The sequence below is a fragment of the Camelus dromedarius genome, chromosome 15 (genome assembly GCF_036321535.1).
Source record: "Camelus dromedarius isolate mCamDro1 chromosome 15, mCamDro1.pat, whole genome shotgun sequence".
Classification (NCBI taxonomy): domain Eukaryota; kingdom Metazoa; phylum Chordata; class Mammalia; order Artiodactyla; family Camelidae; genus Camelus; species Camelus dromedarius.
This window is the reverse complement of record NC_087450.1, coordinates 29665797-29689191: the sequence shown is the minus strand read 5'-3', so window position 1 is coordinate 29689191 and position 23395 is coordinate 29665797. Positions and strand designations below refer to the sequence as shown.

At 32.9% G+C, this 23395-nt stretch overlaps 1 protein-coding gene across 1 annotated transcript in view; it reads right to left on the bottom strand.

The window, feature by feature from the left end:
• The window catches only part of FBXO11 (F-box protein 11), a 77678-nt gene that overhangs the window by 21636 nt on the left and 32647 nt on the right, over nucleotides 1-23395 (bottom strand). The gene's annotated exons all lie outside the window — the stretch shown is intronic.

The window sequence follows — 23395 nt, the reverse complement described above, 5'->3', positions numbered from 1 at the left end:
ATATTTAAATACAAAATAAATACATAAAATCAGTAGAAGAAAAAGAAAGCTATTTTTTATAATGTTAAAGTGGAGAAGCTCTTTTAAAGTATGACACAAAACTTGGAAGGTATTTTTTTAAAAGTGAGGAGGATGTTCACTTGATGAGTGAGTACAAGTGAGTAGCACATGGTTAGAAACCAGGTGAGGTGAGAAGGGTGTCAATGGAGAGGGACAGTTCAGTACAGGGTATCAGATACTAAGTAGGATAAAAAGGGCATCCATGCAGAGGGTGGTCTGGCACAGGGTACTGGAGCTCAAGGAGGGTAAGAAGGAAGCCCACTTGGGGGAAGGGTGGCTTGGAATGGAAAGTCAGAGCCAGAGAAGGGAGAGAAGGGCATTGTAAAGGAGACAGGATGGTGGAACTGGAAGCATGGTAACAAACAAAAGAGGAATTGATCAAATAATTAAATAAGATAATGGAAGCCAGGTTTCTGTCAGAGAAGAGAGTTAAAATATAAAGAGAAAGCTAGAACATGGTGTTAGACTGGAATTGGAAGGATCAACGTGAACTCATTGTTTTTAATAGACAGACAGATAGAGAAATAAATACAGATGTAAATGTTTGGAAACGTGTGGATGTACATGCATATACTCCCCAGCTCTGTTCACTGACAAGAGCCTGGAAGCAATGCCACTCCAATAGCAATGAGCATGACTAGCATTCGGATCTTGGCTTCTGAATAATTTTCTATAAAAGGAATAAGGGCTCCTTGGAGAAATGGCTGATTCCAGATTGGAGGAAATACAAGATGAGTCTGGAATATCTTGCGGCAGAAACAAGGAAGTGCTTAAAAAATGATGAGTACATGTCAAAAGAACATCAAAGTCAGCCTGAATGGTCACCCACTAGCAAAATTATGTTGAAGCATTAAAATCCATAACCACAGTACAGGGATTATAACCCACTGAATAGACAACAACCCATAAATTCATACTACTATATATAAATGAATGAATAAATTGAAAGTATGATAATAAATGGGATGTTTAAAATACCCTCCCCCTCAAATACTTATTAAGTAGACAGGGGAAAACAGTAACTCCATAACAGAGATGCCAATCAGACACTGTCTTATCAAGTATCAAAGTGAACATCATCATAAATAGGACAAACTGAAACTGTATGCCACCTGATAGCATATAGGATCACAGCCTCACTTCTATGATATTCCTGACAAAGATACATAACTTAAAACTATATGAGGAAACATCAGAACAAATCTGAATTTATTATCATTTGTTCTGAATAATCTTCAAATTGTCAAAGTCATGAAAGTCAAGGAAAGCCTGAGGAACTGTTCCAGACTGCAGGACACTGGGATTGAAGGATACTGAAAAGATAGGGCAACTAAACGCAACATGTGATTCTGAACTGGATCCTTTTGCTACAATGTTGCTACTACAACAAGTAGTGAAACTTAAATGGGTGGGAGTCGTTTAAAGATTAGAAGACATTTATGTTTCAACGTTAACTTTTTGATTTTAATAGGTGTAGTGTGGTTACTTAGGAGAACATCTTAGTTTGCAGGAAATACACACAAAGGTATTAGGAGGTGACAGGACAAAGGCTAGGAACTTATTCTTGAAGGGTTTAGGGGGGGAAAACCATTCTTTGTACAGTACTTCTAAACTTTCCTAAGTTTGGACTGTTCAAGCTTCCTTATCTTCCTTATCCGAGTGCGACAAATTAGTATGGAAAAGACTAATAATTCAATAGAAAATTGGGCCAAGGATACAAACAGAATTTAGGAACTACAAATGAAATGCTAATAAAAACTACAATGAGTTTTTTAATGTAGCAGATTATCCAACATCAAAAAGTTTTATCACATACTAGTATTATATATCAAAGGATAACATGAGGGGGAAAAAAACAGTTCTTAATTGCTCTACGGAGAGCAATCTGGCAATAGCTATCATTACATAGCGATTCCATTGCTGGGAACTGATTCTGCAGCTATTCACAAACACTGGCAAAACACTAAGTCCAAGATATTCATTCCAGTACAGTTTATAATACAGCTGGGTAACAATCAAAATGTTCATCAAGAAGGATTTGTTAAATGAACTATGGTATAGCTATACTATTGATGTGGGCATTCCAAAATATAAAGCAGTTCTATATAGAACAGATAAGGAACTATCTCCAATATACAGTAAGTACAAAACCCAAAATATACAGAACATGTTTGGTACATGTGTGTGTTTTAAGGAGATATATATATATATATATATATGCTTCTATATGCATATTATTTACTAAAATATAAACCCCATGATGAAGGAAGCCAATGTGAAGAAGCTCCCACTGGCCAAAGATGGGACAATTTGAGTATCAGTAAGAATAACTAAAATGAACTGAGAGAAATATATTTCAATTTGTGAGTTTATAATGATACTTTAAAAAAGGGAGGGGAAAGGTTACTAGTGAAAGATGCTAGTGAAAATTAACCTATCATTTTGAAAACTGGTATGTAACAGGAAATAAAACATTTACTCTTCCTCTCTTATATAAACTGAACCACCAGGTAACCAAGTATTATATGAGGGGAAGCTTCTTTACAGAAACATTCCAGCAATAAATGAAAAAATAATAATATTAGAAATAATAAAAATTTGCAATCTCTGAAGTTAATGAATTTGACCATTGAGTATTAATAGTTCTAATACCACAAAAAGAAAGACCACCAGATATTACATACCTCCTGATTAAAGAACACAACCCTACCTACAAAAATTTGCCAAAATCATCAAATCTCAATTTGATTAAAACTATCAGAAACTCTAAAAGATCAAACTATACAAGTTTCTTCAACAGATAAATTGCACAGGGAAAAGTGGGGGGAAAAATTAGCAAAACTAAAGCATACTGTTTAAGAATGTACACTACAGTATTAAATTTTTAAAGAAAAAAGCCAGAAAACGATTATCATTTTCTGGGGAAGGAAGAGGGCTATGATCAGAATGGGGCCATAAAAGGCTTTTGTAGTGGCTGGCAAAGTTCTGCTTCTTGACCTATTTGGTATTACAATACCAACTTTAATAATAATTCAATAAACTAAATATTTGTTTTATGTGAGTTTATCTGGCTAAATTTTGTGATAATAAAGGTGTTTTTAAAAGGTGGGAGATTGTTTAAAAGGTGGAGAGGTATAACACTAAAAACATGGTTTTTTTCCAACTGCAGATTGTAGGCACATTAACATTTTTAAGATTAAATTTTCTCATCTATTAAAGATGGTAATGTTATCTTATAATTCACTAGGCTGCTGAAAGAAACAAAAAAACATTCACAACGATCAGCAATAAGCTTGGCTCACACTGTGTTCAATAAATGTTTTACCTATTATTATTTCATTTAAATATTATTCCATTAACATCACTTTCAAATGAAACTTGGAAAATCCAGTAGGTTTTCTATGTACAACACTGTAATCAGAAAATACAGCCTGGGTATTTGTGGAGCCATCCATCATAGTTTAATATGTGATTAATTTCTATAAATGTTTCATGTATGCTTGAAAGGAACATCTACATTCTATTTTTTGAGAGTAAAGTTTAAACATCTAAAACACCAATTGTTTTAATTGTGTTGTTCAAATATTCTATGCCTTTACGTTTTGCTGGGGGTAGTAGTAGCCAGTGGTATGACTTACCGGCTTTTGAAGGAAATGTGCTAAAATTTCCCACTGTCTGTAGGTAGTCCATTTTTAGTATGTAAATTTTTGCTTTAAATACTTTGAGATGTTATTTGGACACAAAGGCTCAAGATTATTATTTCTTACTAATGAATTATTCCTTTTCCATCATCATGCAATGGCTCTCTTTATCCTTAATAATGTTTTTGCCCTTAAAATCTATTTTTGCCTGATATTTTCCCTAAGAGCTTTTCGTTTTGTCTTTTATCAGCCTAGCATTGTTCAACTTTTTGCTTTTGGGTCACTATCTATATTTTAGATTTAGTTCTTCTTAACCATTTGCTATATTTTCTTTCCTTTTCAGGCAAAGCAAGAGTATGTCTAATGTGCTATTTAACCTACCTAAAGCCAATTTCCATGACTATATTTTTAATTTCTGAAAGGTGATTTAGTTTTCTTTTTTGAGTCTTATTGTTTCTTTTTCATATTGGCCTGTTACTTCACCATCCTTCATTTTCTTTTTTTTTTTTATCCCTTTGATCATTTCACACACATTTTATATTCCTGTTTAAACTGTTCCATCATTGGGCACTTTAAGAAATCTATGTACGATTAGGGAAGGTGTTTCAGGTTCTAGGCTGCGTGCATGGGTCTCAGTGCTAGCTGTATTTTGAAAAGGCTGAGGCAACATCTCCATTCCTCATATGCACACTAAAATTCCACCACAGATCTCTTAGGATATACATCCAGGACCAAAAAAACCCCTATGCTATTTCACCCAGCAACATCAGTTCCCACATAAGGTTTTGATTTGATTTCTCTCATACCTGGCACCTGTGAATTTCCTTCTCTTTTTTTCCTTCCTTCGAGTTTAGCTAGGCATTTACAGTTTTGCTCTTGGTTTGTGTTACATTTCTATATGTTTGTTGTGTGGGGTAATATCTCTTATCAGCTTGGTTTATCACATAGTTAGTAGTCAGTTTCTACTATACTCAAAAGGACATTCTCAAACTTTCCAACCTATACAACCCCTCTCCCACCCCACTCCTCTTTAATATCTATAGACCTTATTATTATAGATACCCACCCAGACACCACCCTGGAATCCATCTTTCCTTCTCACCACCATCAACACAGCAAATATTAAGGAATGAAAAGTAAGGAATTCAGAGGTAGTAACAGGAAACAATAGGTGCTGGTTAATTCAGCTGCAACCTGAAGTTCACACCAAATATATATATGAAGCTACATGATTTCAATTATGTAATACCATAATAACCCCAACTTTCCATTCATAAACACTGTCCTGTTTTAAAGCAAAACTCAGTTCTAAAATAACTGTACTGAACTCTTACTTGTGCTGTGCTAACTTTCTATACAGCTCTCATAAATTACCACTGACTGTTCTGAGAATCACGTATGGTGCAAGAAAGTATTTTACAAAGAGGTCATTCTAAAAAGATCACTTGGCCATTATTGTAAATAAGAAGCAAAAGGAGAAAGCTTCAACCAACCAACCAAGAAATAAGAAAAATCTCTAGTCACTAGTATTCTCTTCATCTTTTGAAGAGGTACCGCTATAGTATTGTAATATATACCATATAGTCTACCATATGTACTGTAATATAAACCATATATTCTATATTTCATATAGTGTACCCCTATAGTACTATATTCTTTACCATATCATAGCTGTCTTATTTGTATTTACTTTTTGTTGTATGCCATATTTTCCTAACAAAATTATAAGCTCTGAAAGCAAGGCTCCTTTGTTATATTTTCCCTCCATGTTCAGCTCAGTGCCCAACAACTACTAAATAAATGCTGATATTCATCTATGGAGAACTCTTTAATTTTACTCAGTCAAGGAATTTTTCCCAGAAACCACCACTAGTGGTGGGCTAAGATGACCTTACATACCACTATACAGAAAAAAAAAAAAAAAAAATCCAAACAGGAACTGCTTCACTTCTTCCTACGTCCAACTCTGTGAACTCACTTACATGCACATTCATTATTTTTTGTTTCCTCCTGACATTATGATCTAGTCCACAAGACATATTTGGCACATATGAAGCAAACAAAAAAAGTTTGTTAAATAAATGAAACAATGAATAAAGTGAATGATCCATGGTAGCTGCCAAACTGCCTCCAATCCAAGAACCAAGAAATCAGGAAGGACTAGTTATGGTACTGTTCTAACAACAAAGTCTCAAAATAATATTTTGTTAAAAACTTGACTTTATAACTTTTACATCTAATATTAGAGTACCAATATTCAGATGTCAAGCTGTAATCTAAGAATAATAATAAAATAACTCAATACCAAAAATGTTCAATTTCAACAATAACTTATAGAAAATTAATTTTCAGTTAGAAAAAAATGTTATTGACTAGAAATGTTCAATAGAAACAGACTGTCATCCATATATGTAACCGCAAATTTTCTAGCAGCTATATTAAAAAGTATCAGCAAAATTAACTTTAATACAACTTTAATCTAAAATTTTCATCTCAACATGTAATCAATATAAAATGATTGTATTATATTATAAAATATAAAATATTTTACATTCTTTTTTTTTCATATTAAAGCCTTTCATTTTTAACACAGCATGCCTCAAATTCAGACAAGTCATACGTCAAATGCTCAACAGTCGTATGACAAGTGGCTACCCTAATTGGACAGTACACACACACATATACACATCTTTATTAAGTTCTTATCAGTCCTCTTAAAAAAGTATTATGCAATTTAAAGGGATGCTATACACACACGAATATAACATCAAAACTGATTCTGTAATCCTTAGATTTTACTACAAATCCTGTGTACATATACTAGAGTCTCCAGAGCTTCCACCATCAACAGGACCCAAGGGGAGAAGTAAAGACTTCTAGAGAAGAAGCATGCTTTTTAACTAAAAAATCATCTTTGAAATCTTTGATATTAAACAGCACTAAGAGTTTATATTAGAATTAATATCAACATAAAGAGACTTAAGTCTATATACCTTCAGCAGAATATTTTGATTTTTTTACATACCTTTATAACTATCTTAAAGATTTACAAAAAACTATACTATTGATTGGCTGGGGTTTAAAGTCTATACACTTTAGGTTTAAAAACTAACCTAAAGTTAAATGGTAGTTGATGGAATTTAATTTCCAGAAGTTTTCCCCTACAAATATTGTATGTGTTCCACATTACTTACCCATAGCCACAGATCAGACTGGAAACTTAGGCAAATCTGCGCTAGTAACTGTGTGTTTAGAAACAGCTCCTAGTCTCACAGTGTAAAGAACCACACTTGACAACTGTTTCTAACACAGTTGGGAACTACCACAGCTTTTTTCCAACTACTAAAAAAAAAAATCTGTGAATAAGCTGAAATCAAGACAAAATTCATTTTAAATACATTTTCATTTAAATACTTAAAACTTAAATATTTTACCTAAAAAATTTACTCAAAAATTTAAAGGTAGGGAGTCCAGAAGTAAAATTATAAAAAACTGCTCTTTAAAAGTTTGGCTTGCTATTATCAGATATTTCTAATTGCATTTTATATACAGTTACAAACTAAATAATTTAACTATTCAGGATACTGTTCTATACTTCTATTTATATATTCAGTTATTATTTATACACACATCCACACACACATACATAATTCTAATTTTCACCATAACGTGAACTGTAGGGATTACATAAGACTAGTCAAAGAAAATATATTTGACCACTGAGTAATAACCTTTAGAAGCTACATCTTTGATATTATAAAGAATTACTGAAAACTCAAACAAGGCTTCATTTCAACAGAAGAAATTTAGACCACTTCATTCTAAACTGCCTGACATAAAGTGTGTTTCACATGTATTTGCTGAAATGAATGTGCCACGTACTGTGTGAGGTACACGTGAAGCAGAACAACCAAATGGTATTACATTTGCCCTCCAGGAGCTTAGAGACATAACTAGTAACTAGACAGGCAATAATAATACAGTGTGTCATATGCTGTAAGAGGGATAAGCACAAGGTACTATGGGAACACACACAAATATCAAATCCAATTTTAGATGATGCTGGGGTATTAGTGAAGGTTTCTTGCAGACTGTCCAAGCTGAGATGATAAACAATGGCGGTTAGTTAAGCAGAAGGGAATAGTGTGGGCAAAGACCTGAAAGTGCTCACCCTCCAGCAGTCTCAAGGAACTGCAAGTTGCTCCATATTGGCTGTATCATGTAGCAGGGGCCAGATTATGAAGGATGCTACAAACACGTTAAAGAATTTAGATTTTATCTTGATGGCCAAGGATAGCCACTGAAGGGTTTTAAACAGAACAGTGACATGCTCTGATCTGTTTAGGGAGATTACCTGAACAATGTATAAACTATTGGAAATGGATGGCACTGGATGGAAGAGACCAATCAGGGAATTATGGAGTAATATAACTGAGAGATGAACATGGCTTGAACTATGGTAACAAACATAAAAGACCCGAATAGATTTTAGATATATTCACAAGGTAAATTCATAAAGCTTGGTGACTGAATTGGTGGGGTGTAGAAGAGGATGGTGCCAGGAATAATAATGATTTGGGCAACTGAATGGATGATGGTACAATGTACATTTAATAAGACAGGGACTTTTTTAGGTGAGACAGGGATGCAGAGTAAAAAAGAGAAGGTGAGTTCAGGTTTGGATTTTTAGTTTTGAGGTATCTGTGGGACACATAAGTGGAGACTCAACAGAACTAAGTATATTGATCTCAGGCTCTGGTGAGTGATTTGGGTTGGAGATAGAGAATTAGAGAATTTTGTCACTCTGAAAATAAACTGTAGTAGGTAGGAGTGGAGAGTTGGAAAGTATAAATTATCTATCAGTATTTACTTATGGTACAATACTGATGTTTCATGGCAGATATGTCATCCAACTCTTGAGAAACAGCCATATAATGTAAAGTGGATCATCATCTATTAATTTTAAAATTATCAATACTATACATAACAATATTTATGGGTCCCAGTATTGATGAGAATTCATAACTCCAGCTTGATAAAAAATAAAAGAAAATCAACTGATAACTAGTAACTTCAAGGACTAACATCCTTTAGGAAGAGCTTATTAGCTTTATTTTCATTCTTCCCTGTAACATATCACATTCTGTTCTCCTAAGATATTTTCTCCCACTGTTTTCAGGGAAAGGGGTATAGAATAGCCTCACCACAAAATGGAACATTTTAAAATTCTTTCTTCTATTCTCATATTTTGTATCTCTAGTTCTGCATTTCCAATATTTCCTAAAGTGTCAAAATTCATAAAATAGAACCATTCTTTTCTATCAAACAAGAAAAATTACTTTCAAGTTAGTAACTTTCATAAAAGAAGTATTTTAAGTTCAATTGGAAAATGTGATTCAAAGGTGGCATTATATACAAAGTAGAAGCTGATATGACCAGAGTATTACAAGCATCATTAATTCAAGATCTGAATGACCATGGTCCCAAATAGACAATTAAGAGAAACCTAATTCTAGGCTAACCTAAGATTCATGTAAGTCACTGATTAAAAGTTGTTAATTTTCCTCTATTTGCTAGTCACTATGAATATAAAAGTCAACCATTGAGGGACTTGAACTATTAGGAAAGCTAGATATGTAAAATAACTGAAGCAATATAGTAAGTGTTGCTACAAGCATACATGAGGTGTTAGTAAAATGTAACATAGGACACACAAATTACCACATGCACACAGCCTGAAAGGAAACAATTTAGCCTGTCCCGAGTTTTATTTTCACATGAAATTTACAAAATTTTAGAAATGCCTTTAGTTTAGTTTTCTAGAGGACTAGTCAAGACCAGGAGAGTGAAGTATGAAGATCAAAACAAGAATAAGTCTTACAAGTTTCTTACAAGTATTAAATGCTTACAAGTATTCTTACAAGTATTAAATGCTCAACCTTTGTCATAAATTCACACAGCAAACCACTTTACTGAAAGAAGGAAAACGGACCAAGAGGCTGAGTGTCATCAGTTTTCTTTCTTTCACAGTTCCATAGTTATACCATAATTTCTGGGACTGCATAATTTTCAGTAATGTTTTACAGATCAAGGGATTAGCTGACAAGAAAGACATTATTGGCCTGTTTTACTGATGGGGCACCTGAGGCCCATTAAGGTTCACTGAAATGTTGAAAGTTAGAAAGTTAGTAAGTGGTGGCAAAATAGTAGTTTTTTTTTTTTTTTTTTTTTAGCCCAATGGACTCCAAGCACAATGTTTTAATTTATTTTCACAAAAAGTAATTTGGACATCCAAATTACATACAGATGATGATGATGATGATGATAGTGAATGGACAGTAAATAACAGTACTACTACTAACTCATATACATAACACTGAAAAATTCCACGTACAGGCACTACTGTTTTCAGTGCTTTATATATGTATTAACTCATTGAATCCTTAGATAAACTCTAAGAGGAACATATTATTATTCCCATTTAATAGATGAGAAGACTAGACACAGAGAGGTTAAACAATTCAAAGTATGTGTCACATTTTTTCTAATTATAAAAATGTTCACAACTGCCAAGATATGGAAGCAACCTAAGTGTCCATCAACAGATGAATGGATAAAAAAGACATGAGACACACACTATGGAATACTACCCAGTTATAAAAAAGAATGAAATCTTGCCATTTGCAACAACATGGATGGACTTGGAAGGTATAATGTCGTATTATACCGTAGTCTTCTTGCTCACAATATCCATCTCTTTTCTCTCTGTTTACATAGTTTATAGTTCAGTGTTCTGTCAAGTCCCACATTCTCTATAAAGCCTTTCTAAACTTTCCCATCTTGGATTGCTTTCTGACTAGAACTTTGCAAAGTCAAAATTTGTAAAGTCAAATAAAGAACAGAGTATTAGAAACAGAACTCTACCTAGTTGAATGAGTTTGGACAAGCCAATTAACCTTTCTATCTCAATTTTTTTTGCATGCAGAATGAGAGAGATTGACTAGACCAGCAGTCCTCAAACTTTAGCATCAGAATCATGTGGTGCTCTTTTATTAAAACACCTCGCTGAACTCTACCCCCAGTGTCTCTGAATCATAAAGCAGGCAGGGGAGTGAGAATTTACATTGCTAACAAGCTCCCAGGAATGCTGCTGCTGGGCAAGAGATCCTAATTTGAGAACTACTGGGGCCAAACAAAGAAAAGTCCTTGAAGGCCAAAGTAAAGGGTTTGGTCTTTATTTTGTTAAGAAAAAACATGGAAAATTTTCAACTAGTGTAGAATTTTAAACCTTTTGTTAAGAGGTGGATTAAACAGCAATAAAGCACAATAAAAAGATTCCTTCAATAATGGCAACAAACCAGGAAGCCCTAGATTAGGGTGGGGGTAGTTAAGACTACAAAAAAACAAAAAAGCCTCAAAACATTATTATGGCTCAGTCACTCTTTCCCACTAATGTTTTTGCCATTATCTACTGGAAAGCTACAAATATACATACTACTGCTACCCATAAAACAACATAAAATCAGGGCTCACTTTCTGGTACAGTGAAGTCACTATAATTATTAGAAAGTAACTTAAAACATTAGATCCCTAAGTATATTTCAAATTTAAACTTAAAAAAAAAAAAACCTATGGGAAAATGACAGAATAGGTAGATTCATTTTATCGCCAAGACTCCTTAACATTATTAGTAAGGAAATAAAAAGATATAAATCCTTACAACAAAGAGAACCAGATGAAGTGATCTGTACACAAGAGATTTCAATGGATTACCAGAAGACACAAAAATAGAGGAGTGTTGACTAGTGAAGCAAAGTAGAGGAAGCTACTGCCTCTAAAGAATGTGAGAGGCTACAACAGAAGAGAGAGACGTCAAGTTCTCTCAAAACCTCAGAGAAGTTTTGAACTCTGAAAATGCAAGTAGAAAACAAAGGACAACAGTGATATGTGGATCTGAAAACAATGGCATTTATTGCAGATCAATAAAAGGAAATCAAGTCTTCTTCTCAAGCTACCAAGTAAGACTGAAGGTAGAACAAAGAAATTTCCAGACATGCAGAGACTTAAAGTTTTTCTCCTATGTAACCTTTCTTAAGAAGTTACTTGAGGACACATTTTAACAAAACTAGGGAGTAAACCCACAAAGGGAAAAACTTGGGATGCAGTAATTAATGAAGTCATCACAGAAAAGCAACAAGCGGAAGATATTTCAAGACAAAGAGTGTGAAGAACGCCCAAAGAAACTAGTATAGATTGGACCAGGGCTCTGAAGGGTTACAGAAATGAAATTTCCTGGAAAAAGGGGGAAATAATAGGTTAGATAGTGGGGAACTGAGAAAAACCTGGACATGATAAAGGCAACAGGTGAAATATAAAAAAGAATCCATCAGAACAGTTAAGAATGATTCTTTTGAGTGGCTTAGAAATATTTCAGGTAGTGGAGAAAGAAATAGAATCTAGCATATACCTGGTTCTACAGGAAAAACATCTCCATAAGTATAATAAGATGACCACTGTTACTACTTTTCAACTTCTAGAATCAACCTACATACAAATTAACAAAAATACTTCATTAACAATATGATAAATACATTATCAACCTTGATAATGAAAATGTAGAGCCATGAGTATTTTCATCTTACAAAGAAGGGAGTCTACTGATATTATTCATAATTGAGGAAAAATAAAATTAAGCTTGAAGTATGTTGTTTAAAGTTATATAGTGGGAGGATGGTTAGGGTTATAGCTCAGTGGTAGAGCACATGCTTGGTGTGCACAAGGCCCTAGGTTTTAATCCCCAGTGCCTCCGATAGGAAAAAATTAAGGGAAAAATAAGTTATATTGATGAGGTGAGTGGAGGGAATGTGTAAGTAAACCATCACAGCAGAAATCAACAGGCAATGTTTAAATCTGAGAGCGACAAAGCAAGATAAGCTTTGAGCAGCCAAAAAAGATCTTATGCTATTCATGCACAAAAATTCATCTACTTTACTCAAAGTTCACTGCTCAGGATCCATCTATCTTTACTCTGCACACAATTTTCTTAATTAAGGCATCACATTTCCAAGTCTTCATACCTAATTGTGCAGGCAGATTTGTTTATCTAAAGATTACAAAACCAGCATATAAATTGTCCCAGTCAATAAAGAACATGCCATTTGTTCAGAGAGAAAAGACACACGTGGCAATCAATGAGCAAAATTCTCTGTGTGTGTGTGTATTTGCTGCACCAGACCACCACCATATCACATGAGGCAATTAGAGACTATGAATATAAAATGTTATCTCTGTAGTGCAAACGATTTTCATAAAACAAACTATAGAAAAGCAATAAAAATAAAAGTAAATGTAGTTCAGAATCATAGGGGAAGATTTCACAGAATGAACAGAGATCAGGCTTGAGGATAAGACATGGGCAGACAACTAAACTTGAAAAACAAGATGTTCAGAAAGGAAAAGGGATATAAAAAAAAAAGCAAAGGTAAGTAAGGAGACCAGTAAACCTGTGTTACTCAGGAGCTTTCAATGGGAAGACATAGGGTGCTAGAGAAGGAAATCTTCAGGTACTCCAGAGGCATTGAACGAATATGCAAAAGTGGCAGAGGTAAGAGTACAGAAACGTTTTTAAGACAAGTCTATTTCTTAACACCAAAATTATAAGACAGTCTTGGCAGCTGGAAATATAGGCAGCTCTAGCAGATTAAAAGAAAAAGCTCCATTATTTTTGTGCTTTTTGTGGGTAACTGGAAAAAATACATATATTCGAATCTATCTACAAGTTTTACTGAAGAAGATGAAATATCACACTAAAGAACAGCAGATGGCGCCAAAATATTATTTTTTTCCACAACTGCCTTCCTTGGGGCCTTCCTTTAATCACATAAATGATTAAAAACTCTTCATTTACAACTGAAGAGTTAAAAAAAATTACAAATAATCTAGGTTTTCATGTGATATACCCACAGATTGATGTTAATAACAATGTCCTAGAGCATGAATACATATGGAAAAACACAAGGTTGCATCAAAGGCAAAAACCTGACACAATACTGCTTTTTTTCTTACAAAGGAGTTACTACTCCAGAAAAAATACTAGTATCTACAAAACTAAAGAGAGTCATAGAAAAACTTCCATAATAAACTCTTAATTAATGGCATTAACAGAACTGATCAACAATATGAGTAATTTAAGGCTACTCTTCACAGAAATGTATTTCCTTTCTGATTCTAAGATGTATAAGGGGGAGCATGACCAGAATAAAATATATCCACTGATCTCAAGATCACCCAGAGTTCAAAATATTTAAATGTAAAAAATAAAAAATAAATGGAGGATTTGGGGAACAACTGTCATCATCAATAGTTCACTTTTATGACGTCTGGGTTACATTAAGACTAAACTAGTTTAGTCTTTGGGGGTGTTTGTACTGACTAGGGTGAAGGGAGAGGGAGGACATCTTGGCAAGACTTAAAAGTAATAGTCGCTGAATGATTCACAGAGAAAAATAGTATATTTTCACAAACTCATAAATAGATAAGACCTCCAAGAGAGATTCTGGACCAATCTCTTGTGTACAAATAGCTAAAGCTTTGTTTTCCTCTTTCTTATCTATAGCTACTTTTTAAGAATGTCTGAAGGGCTTAAAAACCGTTCAAGTACCAAAACAGAATTTTAATTCCAACCATTTTGACTGAAAATATTTCTAAAGTAAATTACCTTATTTTACCTTTAAAATAATATCTTAAAATAATGTAACACTTTGATTTTTATAAGATAATCATTAGGATCATGAAATAAGTCTACCACTTTGTAATATGATGAGACCCTGGAAGACCCACCCATCAGTACAATGCATTTCTTTTCTTTCAGTTTTACTGAATTATAACTAACATACAGCACAGTATATGTTTAAGGTGTAAAGCATAATGATTTGACTTACATATACCATGAAATGACCATTCCAATAAGTTTAGTGAACATCCATCATCTCACATAGATACAAAATAAAAGAAAAAGAAAAAAAATTTTTCCTTGTGATGAGAACTCTTAGGATTTACTCTTAACAGGTTTCATATATAATGCGAAGCAGTGTTAATTATATTAATCATATTGTACATTATATCCCTAATACTTATTTATCTTACAACTGGAAATTTGTACCTTTTGACCACCTTCATCTAATCCCTCGACCCCTAACCCCTGCCTCTGAAAACCACAAATATGATCTCTTTTTCTATGAGTTTGTTTGTTGATGTATAATTGACCTACAACACTATGTTAGTTCCTGACGCACAACATAGTGATTCAGTACTTCTATGTATTACAAAATGATCACCACAAAGCTATTTTTAAAATAAGGTGTCCTAAACTGTTGGGTTTCTTGTGTTACTCCTGCAGTTTATAGATTTTTTTTCTCCCTTTCTGTCATGTTAGATGTTAATTCTTTTAGGTGTTCCTGAGACTAAGTACAGACTCCTCTTTTCTCTGATAGACCAAAGAAGTAGCTTGCTAAACATACCTATTTTTAAAAAGGGTAAACAGACACTATTATAGGAGTTTAGGAGACTTATCCAGGAACAAAGTCCATGAGCTTTATAACTATGTTATGCTGCTCAGAAGTCTTTATTGCTTCTGCTTTTTAGTGTTGTCTGAGATAAATGAGATTGCTGGATAGCTTTATTTCAAATAGTTAAAATGCTTCTTTTTATCATTGTGTTCTGAGTGGCTAACTCCTTTGCCAGACAGTACACAGCAATAAGATCTCTAACAGCCACTGTGTTAGAAACTGGCTATATTTTACTTGATTGATTAATAGACTTAAATGACAATTATGAATATAATTTTCAATCCTTATCCTTAACAATTATTTTACCTTTGAGCCTTAGCCAAGGCTAACCAAAACTTTAGCCTCTTCAGCAGAAATCAAGAAGTTAAACCAAACCATCCTTTGCTCCACAAAAAATGGGGAAAACAAGCTTTTATCCCCCTTCTCTATTATTTTTTGAACTGGAAAGTATAGCAGTGCTCATACTTAGCTGTGCACTGAATCATCTGTAGAACTTGTAAAAACGTATATATTCACACTTTGCTTACGAGGGAGACACTGCGACTGACTTCATAATTATCTATTCCACCACACAATAATATAGCTATTTATGGTAATTTCATTCTCTTCAAGGATGAGTACAGGCCTGAGTTAATTTGGCCTGGTGAGACACTAGAAACAGTTTGCTTTTTTGACTTCTGAGTAAAAGAGGTCCTTCTTTCTTTTCTCCTAGTAGTTACTAACAAGGATAAATGTTGTGGCATTATTGTGGTAGGCAGCCACCCTAGGTCTTGAGGGAAACTAACTTGAAACAAAACTTCCTGTCATGTAAGATAAGTTTTCTCATTGTTTAAGACAGTTTGAGTCAGATTTAAGTTACTCACATCCAAAAGTACCTTGAATTTTGAAAAAGCTCCACTGTTAGTGCCATTGGACTAGAGAAGTAACCATCTGAAATTCAAAAGGAATTAAAGTAGAGTGGTGTGAAGAACTGGGAAGAAAAGGGAAAAATAAGAATCAAAACCTAATCTATGGGGTAAACTTCATCATAAAAATTATGTACAAATCTCAAAATATGCACGTATGTATAATTCTTTCTTTAGATCCTCCTTCAACAGAGATGATCATAGCACCAAGCATACCAATTCTGTTTAATAATTACAACAAATCTAAAATAATCAGTCCAAAGACTTACATTAGCTTTACGTTTTCACTCTTGCCTCCAAACCTGTTTCAGTACAGAAAATAAAACCAAAATACTGTTGTTAAATTATCTCAAAATGAAACTGTCTCAAGTTAAAATGCTATAGATCTGTTGGTATCATAGGAAAGCTACTGAGCTATTATCAAATAATTTTATTCAATATGTTTGTCAAGAATAATCACTACATAGTTGACCTTATAGAAGTGTTCTGCTATAAGGCTAATAGAGAACAGAATTCATTTACACAGCTCTGAAATAATCCAGTTACAGAAAACTTAAGTGAAGCCTATAATCAAATCATAATGGCATTAGTTTAATAACCTGTTTAAAACAAATGGTCTATAAACAGATCCTAATTTATGAAGTAGCTAAGTAAAAGTTATAACATTATTTCAAGTTTCACACAGTTTTCTTTAGACCTAGTATTTTGGGGTTGTGGTACAAATATGTTCAAAGGTATTGGCTTACTTTGAAGAAATACAGCATCTTTCACTAGAGCATAAAGATAAATGAAAAGCTGGATTCACAGTTTTACTTGCTATTTTGAACAAATGGTAACCAATTTACAGCATATTTGCTAGAATTTTACATTTACTTAAATTTAAAAGTTGGTAATTTGGTTGTGTTTACAAAGGCTGTGCTGATCTTCAGCTTATAAGACCACTACTGTAACTAGGATAGCTAAGTCAAATCCAACTTCAATAAATGTACCTATTCATTAAATACAAAAAAAAAATTTTAGGTACTGATGTTACTTCATGAGAAATCACACAAAGATAATGACAGAGATAGAAACTACCTTTGAACAATTCATAAAGACAGTAGTAACATAAATATTCAGTAAGTACCTAGATTTAATAAATTGTTATATATAAGCAGTAGGGTCTTCTGTCAAGATGAGTAAAAAGTTCTTATAAGAAGTTAGGTAAATCACTAACTCATATTCATTAGGGAAATGACATGTATATCAAGTAGGTATTTTGACCAACAAATAGTGGAAGTGAAAAATAAAAGAGGCAAAACCTTGAAATTTAATTCTGCTTTTTACATCCCTAAATGAATCCATATACATTATTAATCATACTCTGGTACATGAGACAAGGATGCTCTTTTCTCATTTATTATGCCAATAATATTTTAAAGTAAAATATTAAGCAAACGCTTTCAGACTTTATTTTCACACATACAAACAGAACACCTGGGTACTCTTTATTTTAACCAATTTAGAGTAAAATTTTTCTAACCTATAAATGAACACAAGAATTAATACAATTTTCCATTGTATATACTTATATGCCACAGTACATGGTACATAAGTGTTCAATAAGTACCTACAAATAAACAATTTCAAACAAAACTGATTACATCACAGTGACAGAAATTGCTATTACTCCAAATCTATTTATTTCTTCTTTGACAGACCCCAGATTTCTGTCTGAGCACATGACCATCTAGAATATAGCCCACATTTCTCAGCCTCCCTGAGCTGACCAACTGACTAGGTTTTGGCCAATGGGATAACAGGAGAAGTGGCTTATATGACTTCAGGGATAGGTTCTAAAGGAAAGGAAGAGGGCCATTCTTTATTTTTCTGTTTACTGCTAGGTAGAATGTTGTAACATAAGCAGATATTTTGAACCATAAACTCATGTGTTTAAGGAAAGTGGAGTAATAAAGTAGGAGCCCAGGTCCCTAATGTCATGGTGGAGACTTCATACCAATCTTAGATGCATACCTCTAGACTATTATCACAACAGAGAGGAATAAACTTCTATCTTTTTAAAACAACTATTGCTTTGGGCTTCCTGTCATTCTGACAGATCTAATTTTAATAATCACACAAAGTAAAAACATTCTCTACATTTGTGTAAGAATCTTAAATACATAGAAGACATAGGTGGAAACAACATGGGCAATCAGAATCAACAGAATTTGTTCAAATCTTAGCTCTGTTATTTAGCTAAAAGGTCTTGGGCAGATTACTTTGCCTCACTAAGCCTGTCTCCACAACTGTAAAATAGGAGAAAAATATCTACTTCTTAGAATTATTGTGGGGATTAAATATAATGAAGAAGGGGGAAAATGAGGAAGCAAGAGGAAAACAAATGTCAGTAAAAAGAGCTAAGAAAATTATTAGCTGGGAAAGGGAAATCAAATTGCTATTTTAAAACTAAAAATAATGTACAAAGTATGTTATTCAAACATGTTCTTTATTTCATCTTTCATAACATACAACATCTATAAAATAAGGGTGTTGTAATACATGATATCTAAGGGTTCTTCCAGCTCTAAAATTACTTCACAAAATTATGTTATGTCACAAATATCTATAATCTATCTAGGAAGGTTGTTTAAAAACTTTCAGGTCCATGCTACTCTTGAGAAAACACACACACACCACTGATAGAAAGCAGGATTCTCTACGATAAGCCTTAATGACCATCTTCTATTTTTATGTATAAAACATGGTACTTACTCTGCAAAATGTTCTATGATCTCTGACATAGCTTTTGTGTGTACTCTCAGAGTTGTAATTTCTAAGAATTAAGGTCTTTGATGACACAATTTATAAATAAAAAATTATCATAAAGATTAAGAACAATCTTCTAATAGCTTGCATGATGCAGATTTTGTTTAATATAGCTGCCTTTAATTAACTGCTTTAACTGATTAGTTAATTACATCAGTCTTTCTTCACTTTATTGTTAGTGTAGTATCAGATAAGCTTGGTTAAAACCTGCAGTAATGAACAACTCCAAAAATCTCTAGCTTAAAACAGCAACAATTTATTTCTCACTCACTTTACATGTCTATCACTGGTTGGTGAAGAGCTCTGCTCTGTATAATTGTTCTCCTCTGGAACTCAGACTTATGGAACAGTCATTCTCTGAACTACTGCTAGTAGCAGCAGGAGAAAGAAAGAGCTCTGGAAGGTCTCATATTGACAAATGATTTGTCTGAAAGTGACATACTCATTTCCAATCACAACTCTTTGGCTAGAACTGTTCACAAGGCCTAGTGACAGAGGGGTCAGAAAGTGCCAGATGGCACAAAGCCAAAAATATCTAGTAAGCAGTATAAATGACTATCCCAAGTGCCTAGCATAATGACACAGAAAAAGGTTAAAAAATGGTTTTTTTTTAGTGATAGAGAGTTGAGAAATCATTAATTCTAATAGTTATATCATCACTTAAAAAAATTAGGACCTTAAACAAACGTTACTGAATTCACCAACATACTTCCTATAGAAACTGACTCCAGGACAATCAACATCAAAAATGCTTTGAGAAAGTTAATGAAGAATAAATATGTATTATCTATGCATATGTACCTCTACGGACAGATACAGATATACACATACACATATTCTCCTGATGATATATAGTACAGTTCCAGGAAAGAGATGGCAATGCTAGCCCAAATTCAAGTTTTAAAAAAAAATTTTTTTAATTTAGCTTAATTACTTTCCCATGCTACAATTAGAAACAAAAATTTTAAAAAGACTGCAAGGAGTCAATAAGGTAGCAATGGTCATATACTTAAATGCTCACAAAGGTTAACAATTAAGAAAGTGACTGAAGTAAAACTAAATGGTGTGGGATACAGGGAACTGGAGAGTTTATGACTCATGCAATTCTTACCCAGTGCTAAACCCTGACCAACTGTTGCCATGCTGGAATTCATGCCAAGTGGTATCAGATGATTTGAAATGTTAACAGACCCAGGAATCAAGACTATGTGAAATCTCACATTTAAAATGTTGGAAACCAACTGAATTTATTTTTTAGGAACACTGTGCAGAACAAATAAGACATTCTATTGACCAGATCAGTCTGCTGGCTGCAAGTCTGAAACCTTTGGGCTAGGCAAAGTGAAAGACCTTTTGTGCACACATCTTTTTGGAAGCTACCCAATTCTTGATTGTTGTCTTAGGCAACTTAAAATAAATAAATACATTTATAGTGGGAGGGGGGATCTTGAGGTAAACTAGGGGTCTGACAGAAGAGACCTAAAATACTTTATATAATTCTGCTTTTTAAGTTTTTAAAAATACATAAATATAAAAGTTACTTTAAGAAGCACTTTTAGCAGCTCAGTTAAAGTAGTATTTTAATGAAGTCAAGGCATGAGAGTTTAGTTCTTTTGTAGGGATTAAACAAAGAGAACCAACAGACATATCCAAGAAGATCTCCCAAAGTCCAATTAAATAGTTCAGATTTTTCTGAAATAACTGTTGTCCTTCAAATACAGTGCTAAATTATAGAACTCTAATATACCTTAGGGTTGTTTTGGGAGTATATAAAACATTTTTATAAATCTAGAGATTTTCTACAGTTCATCTAATAAAGACTGATAGGGAGTCTTATCTGGGATTAAGAGTAGGTCTTTCTGTGAAATTAATTTATATGACTTCCGCTTCATTTAGCACTATGTTCAAATTATACTTAACTCCCAGACTTATGCTTAACACAACTTTAAAACTATGCTAAAGACACTGTGCTATAATACTTAATTAATAAGCTAGGGAAATAGCTTATTTTTTCCCCTTTAATCCTATGAGAGATAGAAGTAAAACTGTTCTATGTGAAAAAGAAATTATATATATGGACGGTCTTTGTCAAGTTTTTATTAAGAAACACAAAATGTATAATTACATTACATGTATAATTATATAGTTTATTAGATTATAAATATATATTAAAATGTAAATATGTTTATATTCCATACATGTATATCATTTCCTAGACAGGAATTTCAAATTTAGAAACTTCAACTAATAAAGAGAGAGTTATTATAAGATAGACCTTGCTGGCCAATAAGTCATTTTCAGCAGCTGTCACCATATTTTCTGTATAGGAGTATTTATTTAATTATCTAATTATTTTACAGTAGAGGTCTTCAAATTGTGCTTAGGGAAAAGTAAATACCAAAGAGACTGAAGTAGAACAGAGATGGAAACAGGAGACTTGGTTTACGTTTAATGTGTGAATGATTATTAGTAAAAATTATCACTCTTTATCTGGTATTTCCCTGATTTATCTGATATTTATATTTCTTCATAGCACTTATTACATAATCTAATATTATTTATCATTTGCCTTACACTAGACTGTAAACTCCATGAAAACAGGACTCTGGTTTGTACACTGATACACACCATTAATAATGCCTAGTTCCTGGTAGGTGGTGGATGCTCAACATCTGATCAGTGAATATATTAAATACTTTTTTTTTCTTCTAATTTGTTAGAAGTGACAGGTTACATTATAAGGTTTTCTGCTAATAAACTAACTTTGGATCTCTGGGATTAACCCCACTTGACTGTGATGTATTCTTCTGTTAATACTAAGTTGGGTTTAATTTGCTAATGTTTTAAGATTTTTGCATTCCTGGTTATAAGATTAAGTAATACTTTTTCTTGTACTGTCATAAGTTGCTTTGGGTATCAAATATTTTTGTATATAGCACAGATGCTCTGGAAATATTTGTTGAATGATTAGTCTTGTAAAATGGAAAAGTCTTCTTTTTCTCTTCTCTGTAACTATAAAATTTGGGGGTTCAGTGTACTTTTTGGTGGAGGAGTTGGTAAAAGGGTATTTGTGGTTTCCTATTTAGCATTTATTGGTGATTAATTTATTAGTGTTATTTTTTTCTAAGGTTAATTTTGGCAAATTATATTTTTCTAAAACTGTCATCTAAGATTCAAGTTTTACATAAAGCATTCATGAATAAAGCAATCAATTATCTTATGATTCTTAAAATTCTTTTTTAAAATTGAGATATAATTGATACACAGTACTGTACAGATTTAAGGTGTAGAGCATAATGATCTGACTAACATATATTATGAAATGATCACCCCAATAAGTTTAGTGAGCATCCAACATCTCACACAGATACAAAATAAAAGGAAATTTTTTTTCCTTATGAGATTCTTGATAGTTTTTTTTTAGGATTTATTCTCTTAACAATTTTCATATATAACATACAGCAGTTTTAATCACATTAATCAAGTTGTACACTACATCCCTAGTATTTATTTACCTTATAATTAGAAGTTTGTACCTTGTGAACACCTTCATTCAATTTCCCCCTTCCCCAACCCTTGCCTCTTGTAATCATAAATTTGATCTCTTTTTCTGTAAGTTTTTAAGTATAACTAACCTATAACACTATGTTAGTTCCTGCTGGGCAACATAGTGATTCAATATTTCTATACATAACAAAATGATCACAATGATAAGTCTAGTTACTGTCTGTCACCATACAAAGGTATTATGTTACTACTAAGGATTCTTAAAATTCTTATTCCATCTGTGGTCATATTCTTTTTTGTCTTAATATTGCTTATTTGTATCTTTTTCCTTTAATTCTTCATGTTAGAAGTTTGTCTATTGGTCTATATATATTGATCTCATTATTTGCCTTTTCATTAATTTCTATTTCATATTCAGTCTTAAAAAATTTAAGCAAAGGAATGTCCATTCACATTAGTTGCAACCTACAAGTTCTGACATGTGGTATTTCTCTGTCAGAGTTCTAAATATTTTGTAATTTCTAATGTGATTTTCTCTTATCTCATAAGCTCTCTAATTCAACTTTCAAACGTAATTTTTAAAATTTATTATTGTTGCTGTTCAAAAGTTGTTTAAATATAATTTTAAACTCATTACTGTTGCTGACTTCTCAATTAAACTGAAGTCCAAGAGTATGTTCTAAATAACATTCATTTCATGAAGTCTGATGAAATTTCCACTGTGATGTAATAGAAATTCAGCTTTTGTCACTGAAATCTTTATGCTTAAAAATAATGTATATGCTCTACATGTGTGTGTATGTTTATATATGTATACAGGGTTATATAACTTTTAAATCAAGCTTGTCAACTGTACTGTTTAATCTTCTATATCCTTACTAAGTTTGTGAAGTATGGTTATTTTTGA